Below are 27,656 nucleotides of genomic sequence, written 5' to 3' on the forward strand. Positions count from 1 at the left end.
GGTCCAGGAGCAGTCTGTCTGAGCGACGGGAATAGGTTTGTAGAGGAGGAGGGGCCTCCCCGCCAGTTCACTGGCTATGGATGGGAACGCAGGGCCTGGGCAGAGGACGAGTGGGGACAGGGGATCCATGCAGGACCCGTGATTCCGTTCTTCTCCGGAAGAGAGTGCAGTCAATCTAGGCTGGGGGTGCTAGAGCCGGGAAGGAAAGAGCTCGGTGGCGAGATGGAGAATCCCGAGCGCACATGAGAGAGCTGGGGAACCGGCAGGAGAGGGGGCGGGGCCGCACTGGAGCCGCCTGTGCCCACCGGTTCGGAAGAGCCCCCAGCATCCTAGGCCTACGTGCTTGGAGTCCTTGCTGAGTGCTGATCCTGCCGCCGGTCCGCGGTCCCGGAGTTAGGGAAGAATGATGTCATCGCTGCCGGCGCGGAGGGCATGGAAGGGGGAGGGCGATGCACGGAGGCCGGCCTAGGGGAGACCATACCCATTGGCCACCGTCCCGGGGCGTCTACCTGACTGGCTTGTACATCCGCCGGGCGAGAGACGCCGAGGCCTAGCGTCGGCGTCTTTCCAACTGGGAGAAGGAAAGGGAGAAGGGAGGGAGTGCCCGGTTCTGTTTGCTTTGCTTTTCCTTCTCTTTTCCCCCTTGGAGCCCAGGTGGGAGCTAGAAGGAAGCAAGGCAGACCAGGAACCTGAAGGTGTGGATGCCCTATTCTATGAGCTCAGCTAGAGCTGAGCAGAGCTCTCCAGGTCTTGAAGCTCTGGGGTTCCCTAACCCTCTTCCCTCTGTGTTAGGCGGAGGTGAGGAACAGGTTCTACCCTTGGGACCCCCGCCCCTGGCTGACAGATGTGCTTTGTGGCTTTCTGAGCAAGTAATCTATCCATTACAGCAGCCAAGACAGACCTTGGCAGGGACCCATAGCCAACTCTAAGCCACACCTTTTGGGGGATGGTAGAGAAAATCATTAGAGGCCACCTAGCCAGAGATAAGTGTCTTTTTTCCCCTTTTGTGACTACTTAGTTCTAGAAGCCCAAACAGAGAAGGTCTACAGAAGTGTAATATTAAACTGGGGAGAGAGATGCTGCTGGACTCAAACTAGTTGTATGTATCTAATCAAGAATCAAAAGGGAGGGCAGATGAAGGAGGAGAAGGTCCAATGAATGAGAAGAAAGGTATGAGTTGGTTCTTGCCTCCCATCTGGGGTTCCTAAGGAGGGATGCAATAGCTGTCCATGGAGAGGCGAGAAGGAAGGGGTCACCAGGTTCTCTCAGTTGTCCCTGATGCCTCTGTTTTTGCCTGAAGTTTTCAATGATGGTTTGAGTGAGTAGTGTCCTCAGAAGATTCCTGGGCTGCTTCTGATCTGTGTGGCTCTGAAGTAGAAGTGCTTACAGCAAGGAGGCACTTATCAGAAAAGCTGTGACCGCCTTCAGACCCTTTTCTTGAAGGCTAAAGGAGCCCTTCTCTGCAAGAGGATACTTTGCTGAGGTTGAATGAGAGCCTTATGGAAGTAGTAATACGGTCATCCCCCATTTGGGGGTCATAGCCATTGCCCTGCAGATCTCTGCCTCTCTACCACTGTTCCCAGGTCAAAGTCTAGAGGATCCCCAGAACTCCTTAAATGCTCTTTGTATTACTGAGACCAGCAGAATCTTGTGTGGAGTTTCCCCAAGAGTCTTCATTTCGGGGCATAAGGAATCAAGGTGGCATACTGCAGAAGAGAAGGGCAAAGTGGCCCTTTAGGGGTGTTTGGGTAGACCTTAAAAACCAGGGTCTCAGACTCAGCTGTGAGCTATTTCATTTTTTGCCATTATTTATTAAGACCTCTAGGAAATCTCTCTTCTCTGGACTCAGTTTCCCAGTTATGAAATGAAGACAAACTATTTCTTTAAAGTTTAAACAATAGCTCCTCACTCTTCCAAAGAATATCATAGTGACCTGATATCACTGATTTGGCAAATTCATTCACCAAATATTCATTGAGCACAAGCTCTGTTCCAGGTACTGTACTAGGTATTGGGGACACAGTGGTTAGCAACATAGACACAGACATAGCCCTGCCTCCTGGAGCTCACAGTACAGCAGAAGTTATTGTTCTTGCTCCCCCCCCCCCCTCAGTGTGAGTCCCTCTGAGGGCAGAGGCGGGGCTGTCTCCTTAAGCCCTAAGGGAAACAAGGCAATGCTTGTGTCGGTATCATTGCCCCTTTCTGGACCAAGCTGTACCGACAGTGGCCTGTCACATGGGCTTGATCATCAAATAACGCTCTCCCACCCATAGTGGTTGGAAGAATCCAGAGGCCATTCCTTACTTGGAGAGATGAACTCTAGGTGGAAAACATCTTTTTAAAATTTACTTGAAAGGGAAACTTGCACTTGAAAAGGAAGCCTAGGGGAGCGGCAGGAGCTAGGAGAGAAGGCGCAGCCAGCAGATCTGGGTGTTTCCAAGTTGCTAATTTAAGCATTAGTTCTCAGCTAGTGGGAGGAAGAGGAAGAGATCCCTGCTCTGTTGTTGCTGCTGCTGTTGCCACAGCTGCACGGAGCGTCCTGTCTGGGGTGGGAGTTTGCCTGAAGGGAGTTGCCTCCCTACTTTCCTCATCACACCAATTATTTAATTGGCTGGCTGCATCGCAGCCGCAGCCGCTGAACCAGGTCTGGGCCTATCCCTGAGAGCTCCCCAAGGTCTCTTTCTGTCTCCTTATGGAAGGAATGAGAGCTCCTCTGGGAGACCTGGTCCCTGGGTTCCACTTTTTTTGTGTCTATCTCCTAGACAATCCTGAGTGTCTCTGAGCACAGATTTTCGCAAAGACAGGGATAGGCACACCTTGTATGTCAGTTCTATGGCCAAGCCACACACCTTACTGATCTAGGGAAGCTCCCAGCTGTCCAAGGCTCTCTGTTGAGCAATTGTGTTGAATTTGGGCTGTTGTTTGTATGAGCAGCAGGGATAGGCTCTCTGGTCCTACTGTCTGTCTGCTGGGCTGGTTGGTACAGCCTCACAGTCTATGTCTTCTCTTTGGCTGTAATGGAGAGGAAGAGATTTGGTGGCGGGGGGAGGGGGGAGAAAGAAGCATATGGCACCGGACAGGGTCTCTGTGCTCTTGAGAGAAATACTAGTCTGGCCTCACTGAAACCCAGGTTATCTGTTAACTCAGTTGTATAGTTCACAAGCATATGCTCTGTTCCAGGTACTTTACAGATAAAGATAAGTGAGATCTCTTCAGGGGGTGGCCAGGAGAAAGATGGGCTCAAATGGCTACAGGAAGGTTTTAGATACATATTAGGAAAGAGTGGTGATCACTGTAGGGCATTCCTAGAAAAGGTGGCACCTTTCTTGGGAGAAGATGAGGAAAGCTGAGGTTCTGACCCTTTGACCACATGAGCTTGGAAAGGAATTTCAGACTCCTCCTGACTCCTTGCACTCAGGGATGCGGATGGTCAGGACATTAATTTAGTGAGTGGGTCATAGCGGCTCCTGAAAGTGGCAGAAGGAACATTGTAAAGCTAGCAAGAAGCCACTATGGGGGCTTCCCTGGTGGCTCAGTGGTTGAGAGTCTGCCTGCCGATGCAGGGGATACGGGTTCGTGCCCTGGTCCAGAAGGATCCCACATGCCGCGGAGCGGCTGGGCCCGTGAGCCATGGCCCCTGAGCCTGTGCGTCCGGAGCCTGTGCTCCGCAACGGGAGGGGCCACAACAGTGAGAGGCCTGCGTACCACAAAAAAAAAAAAAAAAAAAAAAAGAAGCTACTAGGAAAATTGACCTACATGTATTCTGTGGTCTGGGAGCCTTCAGTCATCTCCTTAGGGTGGATTCTCCTAATGGTCCATGTAACTCATGACCCAGTAGCATTTCTCAGGTTCTAGGAAGAAGCACACCCTTGTCTCTCTTCCTATATTGCAAAGTGAGGATCAGGTTTGCTCAGGCCTCCAGCTCCTCCCTTATTGCTCATCTCCTCAGTCAACAAACACTAAGAACCTACTTTCTGCTAACTGTTGTGCTGAGCTCAATAACACAGCCTCTTGATACAGGGATGGATATACACAGTCAAGACAGGGTGATGAGCACTGTAAGAAGTAAGAACCAGGCCCAGAAGTGCCAAAGGAAAACAGTAAGGCCTTTCATCAAGTAGTCAGGGAAGGCTTCACAGAGGAGACATTGCTGAACTGACTCTTAGAAGAGGACTAGAAACTTGGCAGATCAATAAGAGGAGGTGAGGACAAGAGTTCCAGGCAAAGGGCATAGAGGCAGAATCAAAAGAGTGCATTTGAATGAATAAAGCGTTATAGTTAAGGAGTGGTTGAGAGATTGGAAAAGGTGAGATTGGACGTTGGAAAACTCATATGAAGGTGGGTATAATAATAATCTAGGCAAGAGATGACAAAGGCCTACACTAAAGCGGAAAGAGAGAGGGGACATATGTACAGAGACTAATAAAGTGGAATAGGCAGGATGTGGTACCTGTTTGGAGGTGGGGTGGAGAGGTAGGGAGTCCAGAATGACTCCCAGGTTTCTGGCATGTATATCTGGATGGCAAGAGGTACCATCACCACCCCAGGAAATTTGAGGGGCTCTATATACCTCATGGCTTCAGGGACTGCTTATATGGGAGAAGGCTGCTGTTTTCCTTTACTCTGCTTCTGAAGCTGCAATCTTGGGGTTATTGAAAAACCAAAGAGCAGAGTGACACTAGCCCCACAGCCTCAAAAGGATGCTAAGTGTGCTATCTGCCAGTGAATACTTTTCCTCTGTAACCTGCTTTGATGAAAGCAAGTGAATTGGTGGCAGTGAGGAGCCATGGTAGGTTGTCCCCCACCCCCACCCCCACAGCACTTTGATGAAGGAAAAATAAAATCCTTTGTTGGCGGAGAGAGTGTTTCTGTTGCAGTTTCTGGCCTTGCTTTTACCATCATTCTGGTCAAACCTATGGTTTTCTGGCTGATTGGTTGAGCTGGGTCCTTTCACTGATTTCTTCTAGAATGGATATATGAGTTACTGCTTCACTTGCCAAGAGTCAGAATGGAAAAGGACATGTACCTCCCTTCTCTGAGACCAGCCTGGAAAGCTGCACTTGGTGTAGAAACAGCACCCAGGCTGCTATCTTCCAGACAAGGTGTGCCAAGGGAGCAGGCTTCTGGGTTGAGATTGCTCAGGGGTGACTTGGCTTCTCAGATGCACCAAGTGTAGCCTTTGCAGGGAGGCACATGGTACCAGGAGGCTACCTGACTCCATGTCTGCTGAGAGTCAAGCTGAGTCATTTCCATCCCCCAAGTGCCTGCTGCCCTTGACTGACTATAGCTCAGAGTGAACAGAGATGGAAAATAGAGCCTTTCTCACTTGAACCTGATTAGCTTCAGGGACCCTCCACCCTCCTTGTGAGGGCAGATGGAGCCTTGTGTCTGGAAAGGGGACATGGGAGACTCAGCTTCCTGGCTTAGCCGCTTCATGCTTTCCAGCAGACCCTGGGAGAACTGGTGCAGGGAGCCCCAGAGGAGGCAGGAAGCGGAGAATCAGGCTCAGGGCAGCTACCCAGAGGTCCTGGTTGAAGGAAACAAGAGGCGTGGCTCAGCAGGCTCGTAAGTCATTGTTTCCTTAGGAGACTCTGGTGGGAATCTGGCTGTTTGGGCAGAGGAAGGAATGCAGGAAGGGGGCAGAGCTGGAGCCAGGTGTGGATCTGGCTCCGCTCTGGAGTTCAGAAATTGGCACATGACCCATCGGCCTCGCTGTGAGGCAGCCAAGTGAACTCCTGGTCTCTAGGAAGTGGGGAGGTTGTCTAGGAAGAAGGCCCAGAGGGTCTGGGCTGGGGAACGGCTAGATGGGGGCTAGTAGGAGATCCCTCTAGATTTTACATTCTTAGGAACCAGTTCAAACAAATATGTACTTGAATTTTTGTTGTTGTTATTCAGAGATGTCAAACTGAGGATCAAGATGGTTGTGTTTCTTGAGGGTGAATTTTAAGTTTCTGTGATGATGATGATGTATGTGAGTGTGTACACAAGTAAGAGGGGACTAATGGCCATAAAGAATGTTCTCTGAATCACCATTCTAGCCCTGGGAAGTATTAAGTATGACAAGAAGCCACATTCAGGCAGAAATGAGCCCAGCTACTGTGGTTCCTGTCATGGTTTTGCCTGTTTTCATCACCAGACTCTTGGCTGTCATAACCGAAGTCCACCCCATCTATCTATTTATAACAATACCTGAAGGGGTACTTTAACTAAATTTTAGCGAATTAACTGCACCCAAACTATGGAGTGAGAACCATATATATTTTACTATGTAGTTAGCTTAAACATAATTATATACAAGCTATAAATGATTTATAGTTCCCATATTAATTCCCAATTTTATCTTTTTTTTGCGGTACGCGGGCCTCTCACTGTTGTGGCCTCTCCCGTTGCAGGGCACAGGCTCCGGTCGCGCAGGCTCCGCCTCTCTGCGGCATGTGGGATGTGGGATGTGGGATCTTGATCAGACCAGGGCACGAACCCGTGTCCCCTGCATCGGCAGGCGGACTCTCAACCACTGCGCCGCCAGAGAAACCCTATCCTTTTAAAGGAATTAGTGAAGCTCTCAGTCAAGCATGGCTCAGACCAGCATTTCCTATAGTATATTCTTAGGAATATTGGTCCTTTGAGATACTTTATGGGGGGGAAAAAGTACCTATAGAGAAATTCCTTTGGGAAACCCTAATACTCCATCCTATCACAATGTTTACTAGCATTTTAAAGACTCTGAGAAGCCCTGCAATAAAGAAATCTTTCCAGCTTTGTTTAATCCAGTGTTTTTCAAACTTACAGAACTATGGAACCTTTTTTCACGTTACATCTGTTAACGTCTTACAGAACCATTGTGTTGCATGGAATACTCTTTAGGAAACCCTGACTTAGAAATTAGTCTCTCTTCTGATTGGGTCTAGATTTCTATTCTTCCCAGCTCTTGTGAGCCTATTTTATAATCCACGTCATTTTGCCCTATGCTAGTTTCTAATGGGATGTTGCTGCTTTGTGTCAGGGTCTAAACTTGTTGCCATCAGTAGGAAGTTCTTAGTGAACTTTGGCAGGTGCAGAAGCAAATATTTTTGCTTCTGACCAAACGAGGTCAGGTGCTTCATTTTTCTCAAGACAGTGCTGAGGGGGGTTTACTTCCCAAGTCCCTCTACTAAACACTGCTTTGGTGAAATCAGCATTTTCACCATTAACTTTTCTTTTTTTTGACAGCTTCATTGAGATGTAATTCATATACTGTACACTTTACCCATTTCGTATTTTACTTTTAATCCTGGTGTGGCTGCTTCATGCCTCAGTTCTATTCACCCCTTATGCCAATGCCCATTGATCGGTAATGGCTGCCTGGAGCATATGTTAAGGTAGATCCTGAGGCTGAGTCCTGGTTCAATGAGAAACAGTGACATGGTTGAGTTTCCATGTCTGCCATAGTCTTCAGTGGGGGAAACATCAGTTCTAGGCTTCTGCTTGCCATCCTTGTAGCCCTGAATCATCATAGTTATCCTAGGCAAAGAACACAGGAAAAGAAGTCTCTTGGAGATGTTAGCCAGCTTAGCAATCTGTTTCACTGAGGTTTGGAGTCTTAGGATATAGTTCTTTAAGAAATGAATGGAGAAAACTGAACTTTCCTCCCCTGATTTTCAGCGTGGGTTTTTGAAGTATTGACTTGATATAAAGTAAATAATCCTTTGGAAACAGGCCATGTAAGAGGGAAGAACCTTGACTCTGCTGAGCAGATAAGAGGGGAAAAGAGGCAGATTCAGAAAGAGCTCTCATAAATATTTCATAAGGTGTTGGCCATGCTTAAGATGAAACTATAAGCCCTTGGCTAAAGGAGCAAGAAGAAGGAGTGGGCTACAAGAGGAGATCCTTAAGTCAGCAGTTCCTGGTGAGGAAAAGGCCCTACTGTGGGCTATATAGCCTTAGCACTCTTTTTCCCAGGATAAACGCTTTGCTTTTTCCTTCTACCATTTTCCTGGAGTCTGGTTTCCAAATCCCTAGTCATCCTGGCTGCTCTAGTGGGTACTTTTGAGTTTTTCACCCCTGGAAGTAGACACAGCCCTCTCCATGTGATCTGACCAGTACAGATTACGGTGGGGCTGCCACTATCCAATATATTGATATTGTACATCCATTATCATCAGTCGAGGTTTCATGATCATATTTAGTAGCTGTACATATTGTTATATTGAACTCAGGACACATATGAAATAGGATAGCCCTTTGCCTTAGCAATGTAGAATCAAAGCAAGAACCTGGAGTGACATCTTGGTCTAGGCTGGCAGCTAATACAGGTAAGAGTCCACTGAGGCTAGTGAGGTGGTGGTTTCATATTTAGTGGAAACTCTACCACATGTGTGTAATGTGACTTATTCTTAGAGATGTAGCCGGCTGAATTCATCAATGTGGAATTTAAATAGGAATCAGGCTAAGGCTGTGTGAGTGGGTAAACTAGGGCAGACCTTCAAAGAGAGCTAGTGCTTATGTGGACAGATGCTTAATGGAAGTCTACTATGTGACACAGCCACCAGACAAGCTAATGTGCTATTAGGCTATGTTAATAGAAATTTGGAGTTCAGGTCCTAGGAGGTGATAGTCCTACTCTGCACTGGTCAGTGCCATCTAAACTCTTGCATTTTGTGCTGATGTCATTATTCAAAAGATGGAGGGACTAGAATGATGAAAGAGTCAAAACCATGTCCTGTGAGAATAGTTGGAAGAACTGAGGCTGTTCAGCCTGCAAAAACAAAACGAAACAAAATTAAAACAACAGCAGTCTTAGAAAAAGCATTTTAAGGTTTTCAAATGCCTAAAGGACTGGAATTAAGAAAGGAAAGATGGTTAGACTTCATATTATCTGTGGCTTCACAGGGAGGAACCAGGGCAGTTAGGTGGGAGTGTGGACATGCTTCTATCTTTGGACTCCATTGCCTCTCGTTTCCTGTGGTAGCAGTTACTAAACTGGGCCAAAGGCCAGGCACCTAGAAGACACATTGCTCTTTGCAAAATGCCACAGTCTTTGTAAAGCAGGAGCTAGGAACAGCATTCTAGCAATAAACATGGCTCTGTTATGTATGTGCAATATAAACATGCCCCCCAAAATTCACTGTGGAACTTAGTATGAGCAGCACTTTCCTAGTTTTCTGTTAGTATGTGTTTGCTAATCTTTCCTATTTTTCAAGGCCAATCACAAAAATGCCCCATTTTTCATGCATCCTTTCTTTTCCTTCAATTAGGTGTGAACTCTCCATTCTACCTGTCCTGTGGCCTTAATACATTGTCTCTGTATGAAGTTTATGGATGCAGTTGTCTTATCCTTATCTTAAATTTCTTTCTAAGGTAGATGCAAAGATGTTTCCAAAGCACCTGAATTCCACCTTGTGCAATAGATTGGGAAAATAATTTTTGCCTATTTTACAGATATGCAAGCAGAATTCTGCAAAGATAAATAGGCTTGGCCATTGCCCAGCTGGAGGTTGGCATGGCCTAGACTAGAACCCAGGTATCCTGATTCCCAAGCCCATGATATTTCCCTCACAATCTGGGACTTAATTTCAGTTCTTCTGCATCAACTTAAATTTCTCCACTGGCTTTTGAGGCATCTACACTAGGTTTTTGCCCTTCCAGGTGGCCATACGTTCTACCATTCATGCCAACTTTCTTCCTGATAGGTCCACCCAGGCCCTTCACCTCTTCTCACCTTTGGCATCTTGAGGCCTCCTCTTAAATATTCTCTCCCCTCTTCTTCTCTGCCTATTCCACTCCTACCCATTCTTCAAAGGTCCATATAAACTCCCCTTCTCCAGGAAGCCTACTCTGACTATTCTAGTGAGTTCTCAACCAAGCCCCAAACCCTCTATAACCTGTGGCATATACCTTGATACATATGATATCCTGATTTGGAGTGTCCACTTTGATGTGTTGTATTGTAAGTCTCATCACCCCAGCTTCTCTTTTAACTCCTTGGCAGATAGCTTCTGTTCCCAAAGCTCACAGTCTGACAAAGAAGAAACTTGCTCTCATGAAACAGAACTACAGAAGACTACAGCTGCATCCTTTAAAAATGAGTAAAAGAGTGGGGAGGAGGTGATTCTAAGGAGGGGAACAGGAGAGACCCACAGGGGGATGACTAGGTGGGAGTTCGTTAGCAGAGTAGAAGGTACACGTGGGGAATTGTGGGAGAGTCAGGGGGATACATGGATTGGGGCACTCATTTATTACTCAAAAAATATCTTTTGAGCATCTGATATATGCAAAACACTATACCAGACACAAGGAATAATATGATAAATAAAGCAAACATGGTCCCTGCCTTTATGAACTGGCAATCCAGTGGGAAAGAAAGATACTAAACAAATAAAGTGCACAAACAAAATTACAATGACAAACTATGACAAGTGACAGAGAAGACATGAGAGAGAATAATAAAGCCTCCCATATTAGATTGGGGATGTCAGGCAAGGCTCCTATGAGAAAGTTATGTTTGAGCTCAGACCACAGGGTGAGAAAGGGCTTGAGTTCTCTGACGAGAGACTTGCTCCTTGCTCCCAGAAGTGGGATGGGGGCTCCCAGCTGAGTTTGCAGTCTGAGTCCCTTACAAACTGGCCTTTCTCCATCCTCTCCCTTTGCACCATGAGGTCAGCTTTCAGGAGAGAAAGACGCAGGAGAACATGGGAGAGCCAATCCAGCCGCTCTCCTGTTGGTAGCACAGCTGATGATCGTGCTGCCCACTTTGTTGTGAGGCTGGAAAAGCTGTTAATAGAGTTGTGATGTGTAATATTTAGTGAGCAAAAACCTTAGCTCTGCTGATGAAGAACTCCTACCTGGATCTTCCACCACTGGATGACTTGCACACATCCTCCTGGACATGAAAAAATATATATATCTGGAGCTTAGATGTAGGCAAGAGTGCCACCCTGGATGTCCGGTTCTTTGTGTGGCAGGCATGGGGTTCACATTCTCCTTACCACAAAAACCAAATGCTACAAGCTGTTCTGTCCAGGAGCAGGCCTACTTCTGGTGGGAAAGCCAGCAGTCACATTGGCATGTAAATTGCAGCAGCTGGTGAGAGGGGCCTCCATTGGGCCTCCTGCAAATCCCAGAGGGGGTCCCTGAGGGTTTCAGCTTCCAGAAAGTCCTCTTTGCTCTCAGCGGGCCTGCTGCTTCCAGCCCTGGCTCAGAGGAGATCATAAGCTTAGAGAAAGGCCAAGTGGGGATAATGATGTAGGGAGGCGGTGGTGGCTAGTAAGTAGTTTGGAGAAGAGGAGGGAAAATTACATGGAGTCAAGGAGGGAGACCAAATTGGGGGATGGTAGAAAACATTGGCACCAAATGGAACCAGTCAGCCCCCAGGGTTTGCTCATCTATCAGCCTCCTTATCAACTTCCTGATGGAACTTCATGTTTCAGATCCTTCGTTCTCCAGGGGCTGAGCTACAGCAGTCAGGTAGTCTTAGGGAAGGGAACTCCAGTGAGGAGAATTGGTCTGAGTATCCTTGAGGGGGGTGCAGAGATCAGGGAGAGCTAGTGAAGGACATGGGCCCCAGGGCAGAAGCTATGCACAGCCTTGGTAGGAAATCGGCTGGGTACATTCTAGCTCTAGCCCTTTTGTTATGACCTTTGGCCAGGCTCCTAATCTTTCAGACTATTTATTTTATTTATTTATTTTATAAATAAAGAAGATCATATACATGAAAATGAACTGCAAATTACTGTATCATTTCTGATCTAAAAGTTGATGGTGATTAAGGGGTTGATGATTTCCATTTTTTGCATGTGCTTCCCAAGGGAGCTCTTACAGGAGAGGGTGAGAAGATGGTTTATTCTACTTATCACCAAATGAAAAGAGTCTTTAGCCTCCTTGACAGGGCCCTGATCAGGCCGGGCTAGAGATGGAAGTGCTCTGTGCTCCCATTGATTCCCAGAGGGGATTCCATTGAGTGGGCCTGGGCTGGAGGAGGCCCTGCCCATCCCAGCCATGGCTATTGCAGAGTCCTGTTGATGGAGTGGTCCTTCCTGGAGAACCCCACTACTGAGGCTAGTAGAGGATGTCCTGCTGCTGTTTCCACTCTCAAAGGCCAACTCTCAGGGCTCAAGAAACATTTGAAAAAGTCCACATTGCAACTACTCTTCCCACAGGTCTGTGGGCTAGAGAAGGAGGCAGTTTCCTGTCTGCAGACCTTCTTCAAAATTTTAAAACATTTTGTCATGGAAAATTTCAAACACATATGAAGTAGAGAAAAAGGTAATATGAACAACTCAACTTAAATAACTATCAACCTAGGGCTAATCCTGTTTCACCTGTACCCACCCACTGGATTACTCTGAATAATTATTTCATCTATAGTCCTCTATCTCCTGTATTTCTGCAAAGTGGTAATTAAATCTCAAGGTATGATCAGATTTTGATTCAACTTTTTTGTGAAGGATCCTTCCAAGGTGGTGCTTTGTATATCCTATTGCGTCATGTCAGGAAGCACAGGACACATGGTTGTCCTACTTTTTGTGTTGTTCAGATTGATTAGTTGCGTAATTAGCCTGATCCCTCCATCAGCCTTTCACCTAATGCTTTTAGCAGCCATTGATGGCTATCGCCTCAGTCCATTCTTTCTTTTTTTCTAAATATATTTTTATTCAAGTATAGTTAATTTATAATGTTTTAATTTCTGCTGTACAGCAAAGTGATTCAGTTTATATATATATATATATATATATACTTTTTCAAATTCTTTTCCATTATGGTTTACTACACGATATTGAATATAGTTCCCTGTGCTATACAGTAGGACCTTGTTGTTTATCCATTCTATATAAAATAGTTTGCATCTGCTAATCCCAAACTCCTAATCCATCCCTCCCCTACCCGTCCTCCCCTTTGGTAACCACAAGTCTGTTCTCTGTCTGTGACTGAGTTCCATTATTTCATCAGGAGTTTCCTTCACATTTGGACAACAGAGAACCCCTGTCAATCCTCTGCCTTTGTCCCCAGAGATATTACAGATATCCCTAGCCCTTTCCTTTTTAGGTCCACTTTTTCTACCACTGCCCTTACCCTATTCCATCATTTCCTTCCTTATCAACCCAAGATGGCCCTAGGATGTCTTTAGACCACATGTACCCAACCCACTTCACAGTGGACCTGGGTTCTGAGGGGAGGGTCCTTACTTGGAGTGTGTTCTCACTGAGGCAGCACTGTCTTTCCTTATGAAGCTCCTAGGTCTAAGCTCTGTGAATCCTGTGAGGGCCACACTTGGCCATGCTGGAGAGTAGAGGCAGTTCCAGTCTCTTCCTCCCCTGGGAGATTGTTCAGCAGGAGCTGGGTTGATTTTACTGTCCCAGGGTTTTCTGAGCAGCCTTCTTCTATGCTGAGGAGGGTCTTTCTCACTTGTTTCCTGAACTTCCTGCCCCAACCTGGGCCCTGGCAGGGACCCAAACCTGGTTTCCTGTTTAGCCCGACTGTGGGCCAGGAGAGACAGGAGGAGGGGTTGGATGGGCAGCTCCAGCACTCTTAGGCCCTTTCTCTTTCCAACCAAGTTCAAAAGCTTCTGAGGGCTAGAACATGACCACTACCTTCTGGGACTTCTATCATTCCTGTGCTGCCCAGTATCTTCACCCCCAGTGTCTCTCCTCACACAGGAGAGACTGGAAAGACTTTGCACTTCTAAGTGTGTATATATGCCCCAAGCAAACAGTGCAAGCACCACGAGTACTGTGAGCCAGCTAACCAGAAAGGCACACAGAGCTTGAGAGCTGCTTCCTGCCAACCTGAACCCACCCGTGGGCCCTGCCCCTGCCCCCAGGAGTGCTGCACCGCCACCACCCAGCCTAATAGCAATTAGTCCCATAGTCATTATGTCCAATGCCAAAGGAGCATCTGATAGTGCAGGGAAGCTGAGAATTGGAGGCTGGCTACGCAGCAGCCAAAAAACATTAGCTTTGTAGTGACAGCCCACTTACCCAGTATAGAATTTCTGATGAGTCTCACAGCCCTGGTTGCCCGATTCACATTCTTCCTGTCTAGTTCTTCCTTGGGCAGTGAGGATCTAGAGCGACTCATTCTCTCTTGGGAAGAGACCTGCTGCAGAGTACTTCTTTGCTCCTTTCTCCTGGATGGCTGCAGCAGGAATTGTGTAAAGCCCTATCCTTTTCATCCCCATGAAAGGAAATATCAGAGGAAAGCGTTGCCAAGTAGCAAGGATGTCCAATACAGCACGTTACATCTTAACAGCTTCCCCCTTGTTCTTACTATGAAGACTCAAATCTTTAACATGGCCTACAAGGCCTCGTGTGGTCTGGCTCCTGCCTTCCTCTCCAGCTGATCTCATACCCCATGAGAGCACCCAACCTCACTGGCTTTTCCTCCATTTCTGTGATGTCCTAAACTCCCTTCTGATTTAGAACCTTTGCTCATGTTGTTCCTTCTGCCTGAAATGCCTTTCCTGCACCTTCTACCTTTTTTTTGGTTACTCTTACACATCCTTCAGATCTTAGCTCAGCTATAATTTCATCACAGAGGGCTTCTCCTGACCTCTAGACTTGGTCAATGGCCTTTTCCTTATTTCACTTTTTACATTTATAATTTTACATATGTTTGTATGATTATTCTGTTCACATGGGTCCTTATAAAGACCAGATTTCATGAAGGCAGAGATCATATCTATTTTTATTTCCCTTTATGTCTCCTGTGCCTCACAAGTTTCCTTAACATATAGTAAACATTCACTAGATATCTGTTGAATGAAAGGCTGAATGAACAAATGAATGAATAAATAAATGGAGTCAATCTTCTCGTCTCTTTTATTTGGTAACGCCATGTCATATCTGACTATCATATTCAATCATATATACTCTACAGATTGGTGTCCTGCTTTTTATGAGTACTGTGTGTCTGCCACCAGACAGACATTTAATTTCATCCTTTCAACAGTATGAAGAAGGTATACCCTTAATCTTCAGAGAAGGCACGTGAGACCCAAAGTCACACAGTTAATTCGTGGCAAAGCCCTGTTTTAAGCCCAGGTGTGTGGAGTCAAAGCCCATGCTCTTAACCATAACACTACACTGCCCCCTTTTGGCAGTTTGGAGAGTTGTCACTGAGCACCTTCTGTCACTGGGACCTGGTTAATTTCAACCCTAAACCCATACTTTTGGAACTTAAAGCCCCAAGAAGCCATAATCCAGTTCCAACCCTCCTGCTTTGGGGCCAGACTGTGGAAGGATATAGGGATGGGAATTTACGCTGGACTCCCCAGTGTCCCTGGGTACAGGTGTCTTAAGGTCTGTCTCCTATCTGTTTTCCATGTGCTCTTTGTAGCCTCCAGGGCTTAATGCAGTGTCCTGTTGTGGAGAGCTGAAGGGCCAGCTGTTGAAATGGCCTGATCGGCAGCATCCTGGGAAGTAAAGCATGGCCTGATTAAGATCCTAGGAAAGATCATTGAGAGGTGGAGAGCTTGTCTCTGTGATTTAGTCACTAAAGATAGAGCTCTGGAAATTGGCTTCAAAACTTTCCTGGGAAATTCAGACTCAATAAGGGGGCAATACCTCTTGCTGCTGATTAGAAAATCTCAAGTTAGTTAGTATCCCAAGCTCCCTTTGGTAGCCAAGGAAATTGGGACTGATGAATACTTTAGACTAGATGGAAACCAAGTAAATGAGGAGAGAACAACATAAAACAAAAAAGAGCTACCATTTGCTATAGGTGTCAGGCATTCTGCAAAGTGTTTTATATAGGGCTGGCCAAACAGTTCGTTTGGGTTATTCCATAACATCTTACTTATGAAACACCCAAATGAACCAACACAATACATACATTATTTCATTTAATTCTAACACTGGCCTGGAAAATAAAGGGATATTAAGAAAGGTAACTTGCCAAAGGTCATACAGCCAGCTGGCCTTACAACCATATAATCCAGGTCTTCTGACTTCAAAACCTGAGTATCCCCCCTACCCCTTTGGTGAGAATGTACATTATCACAGCCTCTCTGGAAAGAAAACTGGCAACATAAAGTGTGCTTGCCCACTGACCCCCTCAGCAGTTGTACTTCTAGGAATGTATTAAACTGAAGAAATAGACAAGTGTATAAAGACTCCCCCCCCGAGATATTATAATAGTTATAAATAAATATATATAATATTATAACATTATAGTAGTTACAATAGCTACAACAATATAATAGTGAGGGGGAAAAAGAAAAGAAAGCAAACAACATAAATCTCCATCAGTGGGGACTGATTAAATAAATCATGGTACATCCACCCTACAGCATACATGCAGGCCAGCCTTGTAAAAGAGGAGGTAAGATCTAATATGGATTGGCATGAAAAGATGTTCAAGATATATATTTTTATTTTGGTAAAATGCATATAACATAAAAGTTAACATTTTCACATACATTTGGAATATGGATGATCTGATTCATCTATGTTTAAATTTATAAATACAATTATACATTTTAAAAGTCTAAAAATGTATAATAAACTGATAACAGTTCTGACTTAACAGGAGAACTTTCACATTCTTCTATGTATTTGAATTTGTTATAACAAACCAATGTTATTTTTTCTCTAATCATTTTTTCCCCATCTTAGGAAACAAATGGTGAAAAATCATTTTCTTTCTACTGTATCATGCCTACCCAGGAGATTAGCTCTTGCCTCATAATTCCCACATTCTCCAATCAGGTATGCATACCAACAAATTGGTGAGATAAATTGGCTATGGAAATGCTGCCAGATACCTATATGCCACTTGTCTGGCCAATCTTGTCCCTGCTGGGCACCTCCAGCTTTCACTGGCCATACTTGACTCATTTCTTTTCACTTCCTTCTCAAGTTCTACAGAACACTGAGGATTATGGGAAGCTGGGCATTTCTTTGGGAAGAGAAAGCCATCCACATTGATCAGATACATTCCTGTCTCTTATCTCCTGTTTAGATATGTGCAGTCTCACCTTCACCATAAAAGAGAAGCATGGGGACATCCCCCAAGATAAAGACATGATCACTGATGTGTCAACCTTCTGAGTGGTTCTCTTTGGCTTCTGGCCTTCCTCCCATTAGTGTTACTGCTCATTGTGTTGTGGTTTTCAGTATGGCCTTTTTATATGGTAAAGTAGGAAAGGGGTCAGGAAACTTGGGATGAAGCCCTTGCTAGGGGACTTAAGGGAAGCTGCTCAGCATTACAGTGTATCAGCATTTTTTTCTATCAAATTGGAGTAAATAATAGACACTGGATTTTTAGGGCAGTGAAAATATTATGTGTGATACCATAGTGATGGGTACATGTCATTTTACATTTGTTCAAACCCATAGAATGTACAATACCAAGAGTGAAACATAATGTAAACTATGGATTTTGGGTGATTATGATATGTCAATATAGGTTAATCAATTGTAACAAATGTACAGACATACCTCAGAGATATTGTGGGTTTGGTTCCAGACCACTGCAATAAAGCAAATGTTGCAATAAAGTGAGTTACACAGTTTTTTTTGATTTCCAGTGCATATAACAGTTATGTTTACACTACACTGTAGTCTGTTAAGTGTGCAATAGCATTATGTCTAAAAAAAGAAAACAATGTGCATACTTTAATTAAAAATACTTTATTGGGCTTCCCTGGTGGCCCAGTGGTTGGGAATCTGCCTGCCAATGCAGGAAACACGTGTTCGAGCCCTGGTCTGGGAAAATCCCACATGCCGCGGAGCAACTAAGCCCGTGAGCCACAACTACTGAGCCTGCGCGTCCGGAGCCTGTGCTCCGCAATGGGAGAGGCTGTGACAGTGAGAGGCCCGCGAACCGCAATGAAGAGTGGTCCCCGCTCGCCACAACTGGAGAAAGCCCACGCACAGAAACGAAGACCCAACACAGCCAAAAATTAATTAATTAATTTAAAAAAATACTTTATTGCTAAAAAATGCTAACCACCATCTGAGCCTTCAGCAAGTCATAAGATTTTTGCTGGTAGAGGATTTGCTTTGATGTTGGTGGCTACTGACTGATCCGGGTGGTGGCTACTGAAGATTGGGATGACTGTGGAAGTTTCTTAAATAAGACAACAAAGAATTTGCTTCATTGGTGGACTCTTCCTTTCATGAAAAATTTCTCCAAAGCATGCAATGCTGTTTGATAATATTTTACCCACAGTAGAACGTCTTTCAAGATTGGAGTTAATCTTCTCAAGTCCTGCCACTGCTTTATCAACTAAGTTTATGTAACATTCTAAGTTCTTTATTATCATGTCAACAATCTTCACAGCATCTTCACCAGGAGTAGATTTCATCTCAAGAAACCACTTTCTTTGCTCGTCCATAAGAAGCACCTCCTCATCCATTAAAGCTTTATCATGAGATTGCAGCAATTCCGTCATATCTTCAAGTCCCACTTCTAATTCTAGTTCTCTTGTTATTTCCTCCACATCTGCAGTTACTTTCTCCACTGAAGTCTTGAACCCCTCAAAGTCATCCATGAGGGTTGGAATCAGCTTCTTCCAGACTCCTGTTAATATTGATATTTTTATCTCTTCCCATGAATCACAAATGTTCTTAATGGCATCTAGAATGGTTAATCCTTTCTAGAAGATTTCAACTGACTTTGTCCAGATTCATCAGAGGAATCACCCTCTATGGCAACTTTAGCCTTACAAAATGTATTTCTTAAATAATAAGATTTGAAAGTCAAAATTACTCTTTGATCCATGGACTGCAGAATGGATGTTGCGTTGGCAGACATGAAAACAACATTAATTTCATTGTAATACATCTTCCCCAGAGAGCTCTTGGGTGACCAGGTACAATGTCAATGAGCAGTACTTTTTTTTTTTGCCACACAGTGCGGCTCGTGGGATTTTAGTTCCCTGGCCAAGGATTGAACCTGGGCTGTTGACAGTGAGAGCACGGAGCCCTAACCACTGGACCACCAGGGAATTCCTGAGCAGTAATATTCTGAATGGAACCTTTTTTCCTAAGTAGTAGGTCTCAACAGTGGGCTGAAAATATTCAATAAACCATGTTGTAAACAGATGTGCTGTCATCCAGGTTTTGTTGTTCCATTTATAGAGCACAGACAGAGTAGATTTAGCATAATTCTTAAGGACCCTTGGATTTTCGGAATGGTAAATGAGCACTGGCTTCAATTTAAAGTCACCAGCTGCATTAGCCCCTAACAGAAGAGTCAGCCTGTCCTATGAAGTGTTGAAGCCAAGCATTGACTTCTCCTCTTTAGCTATGAAAGTCCTAGATGGCATCTTCTTCCAATATGACTGTTACATCTACATTGAAAATCTGTTGTTTAGTGTAGCCACCTTCATTAATTATCTTAGCTAGATCTTCTGGATGATTTACTGCAGCTTCTACATCAGCACTTGCTGCTTCACCTTGCACTTTTATGTTCTGGAGAAAGCTTCTTCCCTTAAACCTCATGAACCAGCCTCTGCTAGCTTCATACATTTCTTCTGCAGCTTCTTCACCTCTCTCATCCTTCAAAGAATTGAAAAGAGTTAGGGCCTTGCTCTGGACTAGGCTTTGGCTTAAGGGAATGTTGTGGTTGGTTTAATCTTCTATCCACACCACTAAAGCTTTCTTCATATCATCAATAAGGCTGTTTCACTTTCCTATCATTCTTGTGTTCACTGGAGTAGCACTTTTAATTTCCTTCAAGAACTTTTTCTTTGCATTCACAACTTGCCTAACTGTTTGGGGCAAAAGAGGCCTAGTTTTCAGCCTATCTTGGCTTTTGACAACCTTCCTCACTAAGCTTAATCTTTTCCAGTTTTTCAGTTAAAGTGAGAGATGTCCGATTCTTCCTTCCACTTGAACACTTAGAGGTCGTTGTAGGGTTATTAATTGGCCTAATTTCAATATTATTGTAACTCAGGGAGTAGGGAGGCCTGAGGAAAGGGAAAGAGATGGGAATGGCCAGTTGGTGGAGCAGTCAGAGTACATACTACATTTATTAAGTTCATGATCTTATATGGGTATAGTTGGCGGTGCCCCCAAACAATTACATTAATAACGTTAAAGATCACAGATCACCATAATAAATATAATAATAATGAAAATGTTTGAAGTACTGTGAGAATTACCAAAATGTGATACAGAGACATGAAGTGAACAAATGCTGTTGGAAAAATGGTGCCAATAGACTGGCTTGATGCAAGGTTGTCACAAACCTTCAATTTGTAAAAAATGCAATATCTGCGAAGCACAATAAAAGTGGTAAGGCTGTATCATGCTAGTGGGGATGTTGATAAAGGGGGAGACTGCATATGTGGGAGCAGGGGGTGTATGGGAAATCTCTGTACCTTCCCCTCAATTTTGCTGTGAACCTAAAACTGCTCTTAAAAAATATTAATAATAATAACAATATAAAGATGCTGTTTTCGATCTCTTAGGATTGTCAGAGACTAAATGAGATAATATTTAGGGAAAAGCTTTGAAAGCATAAGTGCAATACAAACATAAAGATCTGTATTTTTCTGAATTTAACCTTTTCTGATTTGCATTATAAACCCTTAAGGCAAGAAGCATGTCTCTAAATCTGTTTGCTATGATGTAGCAACTTAATAGGGAGATAGGAGAGATACTGAACAATCTGGAAAGGTCACTTCATTCTTAAACAACCTGAGGAAGGGGGAGGGCAGAGGAGAGTAGAGATTCATTATCTGTCTTAACTGCTTCTGTATTGTTTTAATTTTCCCCATTGAACATGTATTACTTTTGTAATTTATAGAAACTAATATAGTTTTTTTAATGGCTTAAAATGATACACTAGTTAGGACTAGAGACAGAAATTGGAAGGCATCTGCATATAGGGCTGACAGCTGGAGCAAAGAGAACAAAGAATTTAGAAAGATGAGCAACTGGAGAAGCAATTGGATGAGCAATTGGAGAAGCAGCCAGATTGGCAAAACATTGTTACAACTATTGAATGTCAGGTCAAGGAGTTTTTAAGTGATTGGAGCCATTGAAGGGTCTTGAACCAGGGAATACTGTAATCAGAGAAGTGTTTAATTCCCAGAAGAGTAATTTAAGAGCAATGCACGGGGTAAGTTGAAGGAAGAAGAGACATGTTGGGGTAATGAGTGGGTCACCACTGCAGTGGGCCTGGAATAAGATGATAAGGACCTGAAGCAGGATGTTGGCTGAGAGAAGGCTTAAAAAAAAAAAAAAGATAAATGTTAGATATTTTGAAGAAAGTGCTACCGTTGGTTCATGATTAGCTTGCCAGAAAGATAAAGGGAAAAGAAGTGGGTCAAAATGACCCCATAGGCAGGTCAAAAAGAGACAGTAGCCAACTTGAAAGAGCTCCCAGTGGTCAAAGCTGGAACAATTTGAGTAACAAAATAAATAGCAATTACATTGGATTATAACCACCCACAGGGACATAAATGTACATTAATCCATACTGATAAAAATAAATGATTGAATAAATAAATAAACTGGAGAGAAGGACAAATTTTCCTTGCAGAAGAATTCCAATTTTTATGTATAGAAAAGCTTGTAAAAATTTAAAGTTTACATTTATTTATAGAAAGAATGAGGGAAATTTTAAAATTACCATTAGAACATCATAGTAATAATTGTTGCTAGCAGGATCCACTGATTGCTAAAAACTAGGAGATGAAACTTTAAGGAAAAACAAGATATTTGCATAGCCTATCAGAATCTCTCCCAAAATATGTATTATTTACTGTGGTAGTTTTAACGTATGTCCACAAATTCTTTGATCCTCCCCCCTCTAGGAAGTGGAACTTAATTCCCTCCCCTTGAGTGTGGCCTGGACTTAGTGACTAGCTTACAACTAATAGAATACGGTCAGAATAAAAGAAAAATTGTAACTTTATAGTGGAGAAATCTGGCAAACACCACCCTAAGTAATTACTTAACATCACTAGCAATAAGTCATGTTCCCTCTGACATGTTGTGATGAGGACACATCACCCATGTGGTAGTCTTCCCAGAAACCCATAACCTCAGTCTAATCATGAGAAAAGAGCAGACAAGTCCAAATCGAGGGAACAGTCTAGAAAATACCTGACCAGTATGCCTCAAAAGTCAAGGTCCTGAAAGTCAAGAAATGACTGAGAAACTCAGGTGACCATGGAGACATGTCGATGAAATGCAATATGGATCCTGGTACAGAAAAAGGGATATCAATGGAAAAACTGGAGAAATTGCATAGAGTCTGTAGTTTAGTGAATAGTATTGATTTGATCAATGTACCATGGTTCTGTAAGATGCTAACATTAGAAGAAGCTGGGTCAAGGGCATACAAGGACTCTCTGCACTGTCTTCATAACTCTTCTATAAATATAAAATAATTATTTAAAAATTTTTAATTTTTTAAAATTTAAATTTAAAATAAATTTAATTTTAATTTTAATTTAAAATAATTTAAATTTTTTAATGACCCCTTATTTTTTGAGTTTAGTTTACTGGGAAAGTGGTTGTGTCATTAACAAAATAAGGGTAGTTAAAAGGAAGAACTAGACTGGGGGGAGGAGTATGACTTCATAAGTAATAGGCAGTTGGAAGTGTGGGCCTGGAGCTTAAGAGAGCAGTCAGAGATAGAGATATAGATTTGAGAGTAGAACCCAGGGAGATATTACTTGAAATAATAAGTTTATGTTACTATTATATTTCCACATGCCAGGAGAGACCATGTAGAAGGAGAGCCAGTGGCCTTACTGAGAAGAACATCTATGTACGGAGCATGAGAGGAGGAACCATTGGAAGGGTGGTCAAAACAGGGATAGAATGTTTTCATAAAAGCCAAGAGGGGGCTTCCCTGGTGGCGCAGTGGTTGAGAGTCCGCCTGCCGATGCAGGGGACACGGGTTCGTGCCCCAGTCTGGGAAGATCCCACATGCTGCGGAGCAACCAAAGCCGCTGAGCCTGCACATCCAGAGCCTGTGCTCCACAACGGGAGAGGCCACAACAGTGAGAGGCCCGCGTACCGCAAAAAAAAAAAAGCCAAAGGAAAACAGAATTTCTAGAAAGATCTGGTCAGCACTGCTCAATGATACTGAAAGGTGGTGGAAGATCACCTGAGAAAAGACCATTGGGTTTTAACTAGGAAGTCAGTGTCAGAAGAGCAGTCATGGAGAGGTGGGGCGGTGGGGTGGGATAGATACAGGAATCAAACGGCTGGGACCCCGATAGTGAGGGAGCAGGCTCAGCCAGGCAGATGGACTTGTGTGGGTGACAAGAGGAAGAAGCCTCTGGAGGAGAGTGGGATACTCCAGGGCAGAGAGGCAGAAAGTACTGGCCAGAGCAAGTGGGCCAGAGGGCTGGGGCCCAAAGCTCAAGGAGAGGAGAGGACCTTGACCAGAAGGAAACCCCTGCCATCTCCTGGCTGCAGAACTCAGGCTAAAAGCTAGAAGCCCTGGATCCAGGACCACTTTTTACCTTTCTGAGCTAGATGGCCGTTCTCTTTCCCAAGACCCAGCTTATTCCCTGGGGGGCCTAGAAAGTTAGGCCAGACAAGAAATGAAGTAAACTGAATTTATTCATCTTCTCTTCAGCTTTTATCTGAGATGGAGAATAATCTGTGTTTTTAAATTAGGCATTAAATAGTATTACAGAATGATTTCTCTGAGGGTGTATGACTGCTTACCATGTGTTAGGGCCTGTGGGAAGCACTTTATATACATTATCCCATTTAATCCTCCCAACAATCCTGTGAAATGGGTACTATTATTTTCCCCATGTTAAAGATGAAAAACAGGCCCAGAGATGTTAGAAATTTGATCAAGACCACACAGATAAGTAAATGGCAAAGGCAGAACTTACCCATGATTTTAACCACTGCACTATACTGCTCTTATCAAGACTCACATGTGTGTGCACATGTACAAACACACACACACACACACATACACACACACACACAAGAATCCAGGCTGTACGCCAGGAGGTTAACACAGGATATAGCTCTGGATGGTAGGATTGAGGGTGATGATTTTTTTCTTCTTCTTTTCTGCTTATCTGGACTTTTTACAATGACTCTGAATTCTTCTTGAATTCAAAAAAAGAAAGAAATACCTTTATTTTATTTATTTAAGTTTTGTTGCTCTTTGCCAAATTTCTGTAATGTCCATGATGGGAAAAAAGCAGGTGCATTCTGCACAAGTGCAGACAAAGAAGACTCTACCTTTTCCGCAGCATACAGGCTCTGCAGTGACAGTACAGAGAATCTGGCATTTGTGTATGTGTGTGCATGTGTGAACTGAGTGTGTGCAGCAGCCACTGAGGTGAAGGGAGGAGCTGCTGAGCTGTCTGAGGATGTGTCACATGGAGAACTCTCTCCCTTCCCTATGGTCACCTTGTCCCTGAGCCAGGCTCGTTTAGTCCTGAGCTTCCACAGGGACTGGGAGATAGTTTTTCACACACACCGATATCCTCAAACTCACCTCTTGTTGAAAAGCTGGCCAGGGAGTCAGGCTGCTGGCATGAAGCCCAGGCTGCAGCCATAGAGGGTGATTAGAGTCATGCTGGAACAACTTCAGGCCGTGTGGGCCATGGGTCCAAGCAGGCAGCTGGTATCAGGGATGAGCAGAGAGGAGCCAGTGACATTTAAGTTCTGCATTAATTGGCAGGCAGGGCTCTTGTCCAAAGCCACCAAGGTCTTCAGGTGGAGGCAGTTCAGAACCCTGGATAGCTCCTAAAGGAGGCCAGTCCCGGGCTTCCCTGGTGGCGCAGTGGTTAAGAATCCACCTGCCAATGCAGGGAACATGGGTTCGAGCCCTGGTCCTGGAAGACCCCACATGCTGCAAAGCAACTGAGCCCCTGCACTGCACCACAACTACTGAGCCTGCTCTCTAGAGCCCACGAGCCACAACTACTGAGCCTGTGTGCCTGCCAGGTCTGCAAAGTCTAGGTGCCTGAGTCCTTAAGGCCCTTGCCTATCTGATTTTGAATAGCTTTCCCGCACACGCCTCTAGCTGTGAAAGGGGCCTGGCCTCTTCTCTTTCCAAGATTAGTCCTATGGATCCGGGGACTCCCCCTTATCCCCTCCAACCCCTGCCCCACCCCACACCCATACACATCTAGCTTGACTGAGCTCTCTGTTGAGGTCACCATCACTGTGAAAGTGAAATAAGGCTTCAAGAGCACCATGTCATCTCCTGAGCTGTCCCTGGTCAGGATCTGCCATCCTGTTACCTCAGGGCTGTAGGACTCTGAGTGAGTGGGGATAGGGAGTGGTAAGAGTCTAGTGGAACAAGAAGTGTTAAAAGAGCCTTTGTGTCTAATACCCCTGTACTCCCCTCTTCAATCTGAGAGTGGGGGGTATGAGGCAGGGGAAACTGAGGGGAAGCATTGAGCAGGTTTCAAGGCCTGAAGCCTGAACCTTTCCCGAGCTGTCACTGTACCTTCAGCCTGGCAGTGGAAGACATCTTTTTTTAGGGGAAGGACATTGACATAAAGTGGGGGAGGGGCAGGTGTAGCAAGTAGAAGCAGAAATGAGACAGCCTGTCGCCCCAACCCTAGACATGTACATGGCCTCTAGGTAGAGGAGAGTTAAATTCGCACTATAGAGGGGTTCCCTTCCTCATTCCCCAAATCATTTAGAGGAGGGGTGTGCGTGAGGAGTCTAGAAGGGCATAGGAATCGTAATCATCTACTAGGGCCTGGATTTTCTAGTTGAAATTCCTCCTCTACCTCCAGGCCTCATCCATGGCTAAATGAATCAGAGCCAGCAAATGAGGTTACTGTGTACTTTGATTGCCTGTGATTGAGGAGGGAAGGTAAGTCTGCCTGCATTGAGCCTGAGTGAAAACACTCAGAATCTGATCCCTTCCAACAGCCTTGCTCTGGGTCTTGTGCAAGGATCTCCTCCATTGCTTTCTCCACCTCTCATAGGCTCCTGGGTCCCTGACTGAAGGCAGTGTCTGAGCCCAAAGGCCATTATGTGCCTTATCCTCAGAGAACTTTCTGGTCAAAGAATCAGGTGCTATAGCAATAGCGAAACCACCAGAGAACAGCTGCAGGCTCCCTCTCTTAGCACTAGCCAGTCATAATGGGACAGGGAAAGCCAGGGAGGAGAAAAGAACATTCAGTGTTCCCTGAGGCCTGAGTGGACCTGGCAGAGTTTGGGCTAGGACTAGGGCTACCCCTGCCTCACCTGAAGAGGTGTACCTGTCTAGTACTCCTGGAGATGGGAGCATTAACAATGTAGTAACTAGTTTATAGATGAAAAGATGCTCAGAGGATCTGGATCCAGACCATCCCTCTTGCCCCTGAAAATAGTGTATTCCAGCTTCCAGGAGAGGCCCTTACTATGGTATTAAGCACAAGCTTTTGACACACAAGGAAGCCTGGAGAAGAAATGAGAACAGATGAGGTCTCTGCCAGATCCCAAGAGAGTTGTTTGCGTTGGTTTTTGTTCAAGTAGAACAGTCTTAACCTCAGCCAGAGCTTGCTTTTGGCTGTTCTCTCAAGGTCAAAGGCGCCCCCATGTTTGCCTTCCTTACAACGGATGCTCTGTAGTCATTGTTTTACTTAGGAGCAGTAATTATGTGACCACAAACCTTACTAAATTGAATACAATCCTGAGCATTTAGAAGAAGAAACAGTTCAGGACTCAGGGGAGGGAGCGGCCGGCTGGAAAGAAGGGCCCATGAATTCTAATCCCAGGGCTGCCATCTGGCATTGACCTGGGACAACTCATTTACTCTCTGGCCTGGAGGCTCTTTCTAGACTCTCAGGGCCTGAATAAAAACAGACCTGGGAGCTCAGAGAGTGAAACGACCTGTCTAGACTGTCAGTGCAATTCACAGGCAAAACTGGAAGCTCCAGGCCCTACTCTTCAGCCAGAGGTTGTGTGTACTGTTTGGGGAGATTTCTTGTGTGTTTTTGTTTCTTTTTGCCATCTCCTTGCCCTTATGTCTGAACTCCCAAGAGCTCCCCTACCTTGGGTGGTTCACTGCCTGGTAAACATGGCTGCAAGCCCCAGGTTGTCAGAAAGCACTCTGAACAGACAGAGGATCAGAGCAGCCCGACCCCTATCTCCCTCCAAAGGGTTTTCTGATGGTTTGGATTCCAAGCCGGCTGCCCACTCCTCTGATACTTGACAATAAGAATTGGGCCTTACTCATATAGTGATGGGAGTGTTTATCTGCAAGCAAAATCTGATCCTGATCCTTTTTTTTTGGTGGTACGCGGGCCTCTCACTGTTGTGGCCTCTCCCACTGCGGAACACAGGCTCCGGACGTGCAGGCTCAGTGGCCATGGCTCACGGGCCCAGCCGCTCCGCGGCATGTGGTATCTTCCCAGACCGGGGCATGAACCCGTGTCCCCTGCATCAGCAGGTGGATTCTCAACCACTGTGCCACCAGGGAAGCCCTGAGCCTGATCCTGATGCTTGAGTCACAAAGAAAGCCGTGTCTGCTCAGCTAGCAGTAATCAGTCCCCACGAGAAGGTGACTTGGAGTTGAAATGTATGAGGGGAAGGACAATGAGAGTATGTTGTAGAGGGACCTAACATAGCATGGTGTTCATGGGAAGCTACTTTTAAGGGGTGATGTGTCAGCTCAGCCATGAAGGACAAGATCTAGCCAGAAGAGGAGCAGGAGTTGGGGAGGATCTTGGTGCTCCATTAGGAGCAAAGAAGACCAGTGACGCAAAGTGCAGTAAGCCAGGGGAAGAGGTGAGGTTGGGG

The 27,656-nt window shown here is 44.9% G+C and overlaps 2 protein-coding genes across 13 annotated transcripts in view; one reads left to right on the forward strand and one right to left on the reverse strand.

The window, feature by feature from the left end:
* DNAI1 (dynein axonemal intermediate chain 1) overlaps positions 1 to 27,656 on the reverse strand; it is a 130,100-nt gene that overhangs the window by 63,272 nt on the left and 39,172 nt on the right. The gene's annotated exons all lie outside the window — the stretch shown is intronic.
* Positions 1 to 27,656, forward strand: part of FAM219A (family with sequence similarity 219 member A) — a 78,811-nt gene that overhangs the window by 25,010 nt on the left and 26,145 nt on the right. The gene's annotated exons all lie outside the window — the stretch shown is intronic.

The sequence above is a fragment of the Kogia breviceps genome, chromosome 8 (assembly GCF_026419965.1).
Source record: "Kogia breviceps isolate mKogBre1 chromosome 8, mKogBre1 haplotype 1, whole genome shotgun sequence".
Taxonomy (NCBI): Eukaryota; Metazoa; Chordata; class Mammalia; order Artiodactyla; family Physeteridae; genus Kogia; species Kogia breviceps.